Source organism: Dasypus novemcinctus, chromosome 18 (assembly GCF_030445035.2).
Source record: "Dasypus novemcinctus isolate mDasNov1 chromosome 18, mDasNov1.1.hap2, whole genome shotgun sequence".
Lineage (NCBI taxonomy): Eukaryota > Metazoa > Chordata > Mammalia > Cingulata > Dasypodidae > Dasypus > Dasypus novemcinctus.
This window is the reverse complement of record NC_080690.1, coordinates 14,592,528-14,600,186: the sequence shown is the minus strand read 5'-3', so window position 1 is coordinate 14,600,186 and position 7,659 is coordinate 14,592,528. Positions and strand designations below refer to the sequence as shown.

The window sequence follows — 7,659 nt, the reverse complement described above, 5'->3', positions numbered from 1 at the left end:
GATGCAATGAAAAGAGACACAATGAAAGGAAGAGAGACAATAGAGTCGCAGCAGACCAGGGGGCTGAGGTGGAGCAAAAGATGGAGTGCCTCTCTCCCACTCCAGAAGGTCCCAGGATCAGTTCTGGTGCTGCCTAAAGAGAAGACAAGCAGACACAGAAGAATGCACAGCAAATGGACACAGAGAACAGACAGTTGGAGGGGGGTAAATCAATCAATCTTTAAAAAACAAATCGAGCAAGCCATGTTGATTAGGCTAGTATTTATTAAGATAGGGAGGGAAAAGAAATAGGAGAAAATAACGGATCATGGGTCCCAGGTAGAAAGAAAGGGCTGAAAAGCAATAAAGAGGGCTGGTTTACAGACAATTGTACATTATAAATTACAAATGCCCAGGTTTTACTTGCGTATTGATCCAGGCAAAGGCAAAGGCAGCCAGAATAAGGCAGGAACAGGCATAGGAACTCAGAATAGGGCAGGCCCCAGGACAGGGCCGGTTTGCTTTCCTGTTTGCCTTTTAAACTATTAATTATTCCACCCCTTTGCTAATGACTGGGGAGGAGTTCCAGCTGTTTACTGTTTTGATTGATTACTCCACCCATCAATCCCCTGGGAGGGCCCAGTGATAACGTCCTTGGGGAATATCCCCGGCTTCTCCTGGCTTCCAGAGGAAATCTCGTTCCGAATGGGATTTCTCATGAGGGTCTTCCAGCAGTCATCTTGGGAGTTCCAAAGGACACGTGTTAATGGCAGCAGTTTAACTGCCAGGTTCCAGATCCATCTATTGATTCCCTATCTAGCCTGCTTCACTTGTGTAATCTGCATTTTTCCCCTTTTCTTAATGTATTGGACACCACTTCCCATTTAGTTAGTACACATTAACATTTTCAATACCTCCCCAAACTCTACCTACAAATCACCATGATTTATTTTACTTATACTTAATGCAAGACTTTTAGATTGCCTTCAAAGTTCTGCAAATATAATATGCAATGCAGAGAACATCCTGGTATTTACATTTTTGCACAATTTTAAAGACTATGATATTTTAAAATTTTTAAATTGTGCTACAACGTAGTTTTCAGGAAGATATTATATATACACTTCCAGTCAGAAATGTATAAAAAAACATTTTTCCAAATTGACCCAACCCTGGACATGTATTGTCCAAAAACAATACATGGGTAGGGGCGGGACCCTCTGAGAGAGGCGGAGGTGGTTAGCCTAGATGGAGAGAGGCGGTAAGGGAACGAGAGAGAGCCCAGAATGAGCCGACCCGCACAGGCATTGACCCAAGGTTTCCAAGAAACATCATACACCATCTCACCTGAACAGCAGGGCTTGGCTTCTCCCATGGCAGGATCTGGGATCAAATGGTCAGGAGATGGTGAATTGGAGACCAGTCTAAACATCCAGAGTTGTATCACAAATACATACTCTTTGTTCAGAAGTGTAAAGAGCTCCAAGGATTTATTCGCCCCCTCACAGACCTACTAAATGTGCTGAAGATGGGTTGCTTTGAGAGAGGATTGAGCAGTTTCCAGCAGTGTGTGGCAATGGACAGGATCCAGCATATTGTAGGTGTCTTGCAGAAGCCACAAATGGGGGAGCGTTATCTAGGAACCCTGCTACAGGTAGAAGGGATGCTGAAGACTTGGTTTCCTCATATAGTTGCCCCAAGGTCATCATTGGGTTATAGCAGACAGCAGCTGACCAAGCACTTGCCAAGCCACTATACTAAACTAGCTGATTACTCTCCTGCACCTCCCATGGAAAATATGGAGAAGATGCAGCTAAGGTATCTTGTTCTGAAGCAGAAGCAGCCTTGGCACCTCACAGAATGGCCAGCTATGAACCTCACCTGGATCCATACCACTCCAATTTGCAACCCCCCTCTCAGTACCCCAGTAACCATCTCCTTTAGCCATGGTCCTTTAGGCACTGGAACCAGCATTGGCCGCATCCTTTTCCTCCAGCATGGAGTGCAGTCCACCCACTCTGCCCCAACCACTCCAGTTCCACCTACTACAGCATCTCCTTCCATCTCTGGTGATGCTAAGAAACTGTCTAGAAAGGGGCTCTGATGCCACAGTTTGCAAAGGACTCTAACATCAGACTAGAAATGTACCCCATCTCCTCCTGGTCTACCTACCATAGCCAGAGAGAAGATCATGGGACACCTAGAGGTGATGAGAAGCCATCCTCTGGTTGCTCCTGATGCCCATCTTCTCAACCCCTAACCCAGGACATGAGTCTCTCCTCTGTGGTTTCTAATTTGCAGTAATTATGTGTGTATCTATTTTTTACTTTTAATGTGTGTATTTGTGTTGAGGGAAGATATGTCCTTTCTGATTAAAGATATTTTATATCTAAGAACAAAAACAAAAAAAAAAATAAATGTTTTATAATATTGCTTTATTTTTAATAAAATTTTTTTGATGTATTTATTTTTCTATATATTTTGTCTTTGACTGCCTATTCATGTTCTTAGCCTATTTATCTTAATGGGAGTGTTCATTTTTAAATCTAAGAGGAATTTATAAATTAAGACTATCTTTTGTCCTCTATGTATTCCCAGTTTATTTGCTTTTTAACTTTATAATTTTTTTTTTCAGAAATGGAGGTTTTAATTTTTCTGTAATTAAATTTGTCAATCACTTCCTATATGCTTTCTGCCATAAGATGTCATACCTTCTCACCCAAAGAGTACAAAAATTTGCTCTTGTCATTTTTTATAACAACTTAAATAGCTTCCATTTAAAATTTTAAACCTTGATCAAGATTACATTAAGTTGTTCTAATGTACAATCTCAGGAATCTAACCCCTATTCCTCCAGATTATTAATGTTGCCCAAGAGCAATTATGGAATACTCCATACTTTCACCAATGCTTTAAAATCAGACTCTAAATTAATATATATCCATTGAGTCTTCAATTTTTTTCTGGAACCAGTACCAAGTTTTCATTATTTTACCTTTGTAATATGTTTTTATAATTCATAGGTATTACTTTCATTTAACAAAATATCCTGTTCAAGGAAGATGGCAGAAAAATAGCCATTCTCTCCCAGAAAAATAGCTTCTCTCCCAGAAAAATAGCTAGAGGACAGGCTGACACAGCCTGGAAAAAAATCTTCTAGGGTTTAGGATGCCAGGTGAAGGCTGGACACTGCCCAGAAGAGAGAGGGGCCGAGGAAAAGAATCGCGATGGCAAAACTGAGTAAAAGCCAGCAGCTCCTGCTGCCAGCACCCTCCCCCACACTAAAGACACAAAAATTCTCAGGCCTCTGGGCTTGTGGTAACAGACAAAGGGGGCTCCCAGGATCCACTGTCCCAGGAAAGGTGAGAGAGAGGGACAAACCCTAAGGCTGACTCAGCTTTTAACCCACAGATATGGTTGCTGTGTCCCACAAGCCCTTCCAGGCTGGGTGGGGCTACGACATTAACCCTGGGAGCCAGCAAGAGGCTAAAGATATAGGACCCTCCCAATCTCCTTCTGCACTAACCTGGACTGATTGTTGAGGACACAGAGGGGAGTGGAATTATTTCCTACCCAGGAAAAGAGAAGGGGCTGCCAGCAAAGGCTAGAGAATTGTCACTGAAAAGTTTGAATTACAAGGCTCTTAGCCTCCAGGCAGGAACCTCTTTCACATGATCCAGTCCCTGTTGAGAAAACACTCCAACCAAGAACTGAACTGAGAGGGCTCCCAAAGAGCACCATCTGCTGGCAGATGAAGGAAATACATGAAAGAAAATTTAAGTAAGAGAGGCTTTTCCCAACCTTTATAACCTCCCTCAACAAGGCCCTAGGAAGTGGGTTTGAAACCCATTACTAGGTCCAGAGCCCAGTTTTGAGCAACTAACAGGGACAATCAGATTGATCCAGGTTGAAACAAGAATGAAACAGCAGCAATAACACATAGCTTCCCACCACTAAATCCCAACAAAAGAGAGAAATTGAGCATTTGAGTAAACTACCATCTAACCAGGTACCTAGACATCAGCAAAAAATTACAAGGCATACTAAGATAATGGAAGACGTGGCCCAAGAAAAGGAGTATATTAAAGCCCCAGAAGAGATGCAGGATTTGAGACAACTACTTAGCAATATGTACACATATTTCCAAAATTAAATTAATTAGTTAAAAGACAATATGCCTAAAGAGATAAATGACATCAAGAAGACATTAAGGGAAGCAGATGTGATTCAAGTGTTTGGGCTCCTGTCTACCATATAGGATGTCCAGGGTTTGATTCCCAGGGCCTCCTGGTGAAGGCATGCCAGCCCAAGCAGCAAGCAGACCCAAGTGGAGAGCTGGCCCATGCAGGAGTTCTGGCCTGCATGGAGTGCTAACCCAAATGGCGTGCTGGCCCACACAAGAGTGCTGGACTGGGAAACGGACTTGGCCCAGTGGTTAGGGCGTCCGTCTACCACATGGGAGGTCCGCGGTTCAAACCCGGGGCCTCCTTGACCCGTGTGGAGCTGGCCTATGTGCAGTGCTGATGCGCGCAAGGAGTGCCGTGCCACGCAGGGGTGTCCCCCGCACAGAGGAGCCCACACACAAGGAGTGCGCCCCGTAAGGAGAGCCTGAAAAACCCACAGCTAACAACCATTGTTATTCAACATTGTTCTAGATGTTCTTTCTAGAGCTATTAAATAAAAAAATAATAATTAAAGGCATCCAAATTGGAAAAGAGGACGTTAAACTCTATTTTCTAAGTGATCCTATATTTAGAAAATTCTGAAATGTCTACAGCAAAGCTACTTGAGCTAATGAATGAGTTCAGCAAAGTGGCAGGATATAAGTCAACATGCAAAAATCAGTAATGTATTTGTACAGCAGTAATGACCAATCTGAGGAGGAAATCAGGGAAATGATTCCATTAACAATAGCATCAAAAAGACTCAAGTACCTAGGGATCAGTTTAACCCAAGATATACAGGACCTATATGAAGAAAACAAGAAAAACAACACTAAAAGAAATCGATGAAGACCGAAACAAATGGAAAAACAGTCTGTGTTCATGGATTGGAAGACTAAATATCATGAAGATGTCAATCTTACCCAAACTAATTTTTAGATTCAATGCAATGCCAATCAAAATTCCAAACGCCTACTCTGCAGAAATAGAAAAGGCAATTACCAAATTCGTTTGGAAGGGAAAGTGCACCCAAATAGCCAAAAGCATTCTAAAAAAGAAGAGTGACTTAGATGGAATTTCAGTGCCTGACAATGAAACATATTACAAAGCTATAGTAGTCAAAACAATATGGTACTGGCATAAACATAGACACAATGATCAGTGGAAGAGAATTGAGAATCCAGAAATAAACCCTTGCCTCTACTGTAAACTGATTTTTGACAAACCTACAAGTCCATGTTAAGGGGATAAAACAGACTCTTCAACAAATGGTGCTGGGAGAACAGGAAGTCTATCACCAAAAAAATGAAAGACGACCCCTATCTCACTCCCTATACAAGAATCAACTCAAGGGAAGCGGACTTGGCCCAGTGGTTAGGGCATCCGCCTACCACATGGGAGGTCTGCGGTTCAAACCCCGGTCCTCCTTGACCCATGAGGGGCTGGCCCATGTGCAGTGCTGATGTGCGTGAGGAGTGCCCTACCACACAGGGGCGTCCCCCCACGTAGGGGAGCCCACACGCAAGGAGTGCACCCCATAAGGAGAGCAGCCCAGCGCGAAAGTAAGTGCAGCCTGCCTAAGAATGGCTCCACCCACACGGAGACCTGACACAAGATGACGCAACAAAAAGAAACACAGAAACACAGATTCCTATGCCGCTGACAACAACAGAAGCGGACAAAGAAGAAGATGCAGCAAATATACACAGAGAACAGATAACCAGGGCAGGGGGGCGGGGCGAGGCGGAGAAAAATAAATAAATCTTTAAAAAAAAAGAATCAACTCAAAATGGATCAAAGTGATGAATGCACAAGTATGTGATTATATAAAATTCCATTGATTGTACAGTGTGGATGAATCGTATGCTTTATTAATATGTATCAATAAATTTGATTTATTTGGCAGCGGACTAGGCCCAGTGGTTAGGGCATCTGTCTACCACATGGGAGGTCCACAGTTCAAACCCGGGGCCTCCTTGACCCGTGTGGAGCTGGCCCATGCGCAGTGCTGATGCGCGCAAGGAGTGCCGTGCCACCAGGGGTGTACCCGTATAGGGGAGCCCCATGCGTGAGGAGTGCACCCCGTAAGGACTGCCGCCCAGAGCCCAAGAGAGTGGAGCCTGCCTAAGAATGGCTCCACCCACAAGGAGAAATGACACAACAAGATGACGCAGCAAAAAGAAACATAGATTGCCATGCCGCTGACAACAACAGAAGCAGACAAAGAAGGCGCGGCAAACAGACACAGAGAACAGACAAACCGGGGTGGGGGGAAGGGAGAGAAATAAATAAATAAATCTTTAAAAAAATTTTTTTAATTCATTTAAAAAAAGAGTATAATAAAAAAGAATTTGAAAAATATCCTGATTATTGTTCTGATACTTATGGAATATTTCATCAACAAAAAATAAAACAGTATAAACAATACAGAACAAAAATACTTTGCTTAGATGTTCATTGTAATAATATCAAAGGATAATGAATTATCCCATTTGGGAAAGTGGAGAGTCTTTCGCAATGACACGCAGTACATTTTCATATTGCTTCACATAATTCTGCACATTTCTTGCTTATACTTTTGTTATTCATATGAATGGAAATTATTTTCTATATTATTATTGTTGGCACATGACAAAAAATTTATTAAGAAAAATGCTATGGCGATGCCCAGAGATGTACTTACCAAATGCAATGGATGTGTCATAATGATGGGAGAGAGTGTTGCTGTAGGGGGAGTGGTGGGGTGGGGGCAGTGGGGTTGAATGGGACCTCATATTTTTTTAATGTAATATTTTTAAAAAATGAATTAAAAAAAATGCTATGTATTGCTTTAATTAAAAGCTAGTTGCGGAAGCGGACTTGGCCCAGTCGTTAGGGCGCCCATCTACCACATGGGAGGTCCGCGGTTCAAACCCCAGGCCTCCTTGACCCATGTGGAGCTGGCCCACACACAGTGCTAATGCGCACAAGGAGTGCTGTGCCATGCAGGGGTGTCCCCGTGTAGCGGAGCCCCACGCGCAAGGAGCGCACCCCGTAAGGAGAGCCGCCCAGCGTGAAAGAAAGTACAGCCTGCCCAAGAATGGCACCGCACACATGGAGAGCTGACACAACAAGATGACACAACAAAAAGAAACACAGATTCCGGTGCCACTGACAACAACAGAAGCGGACAAAGAAGAAGATGCAGCAAAATAGACACAGAAAACAGACAAGGGGAGAAATAAATAAATAAATAAATCTTTTTTTAAAAAAAGCTAGTTGCAAGACAACCAGCAAGATGGGGAGTTGAGACATAAAGGAATTGAGACAACTAATCACAGATGTTCAAACAAATCTCCTTGATAAATTCAATGAGATGGCTAAAGTGATTAAGTATATTAAGAAGACATGGATGAGTACAAAGAAGAATTTGAAAGCATATACGGGAAAATAGCAGATCTTATGAGAATGAAAGGTGCAATCAATGAAATTTAAAAAACATTGGAATCATATAATAGCAGATTTGAGGAAGCAAAAT

The 7,659-nt window shown here is 42.6% G+C and overlaps 1 pseudogene; it reads left to right on the top strand.

Annotated features, from left to right (window-relative positions):
* Positions 1-1,317: 1,317 nt before the first annotated feature.
* Positions 1,318-2,374, top strand: LOC131274302 (circadian-associated transcriptional repressor pseudogene; annotated as a pseudogene).
* The last annotated feature ends 5,285 nt before the right edge of the window (positions 2,375-7,659 follow it).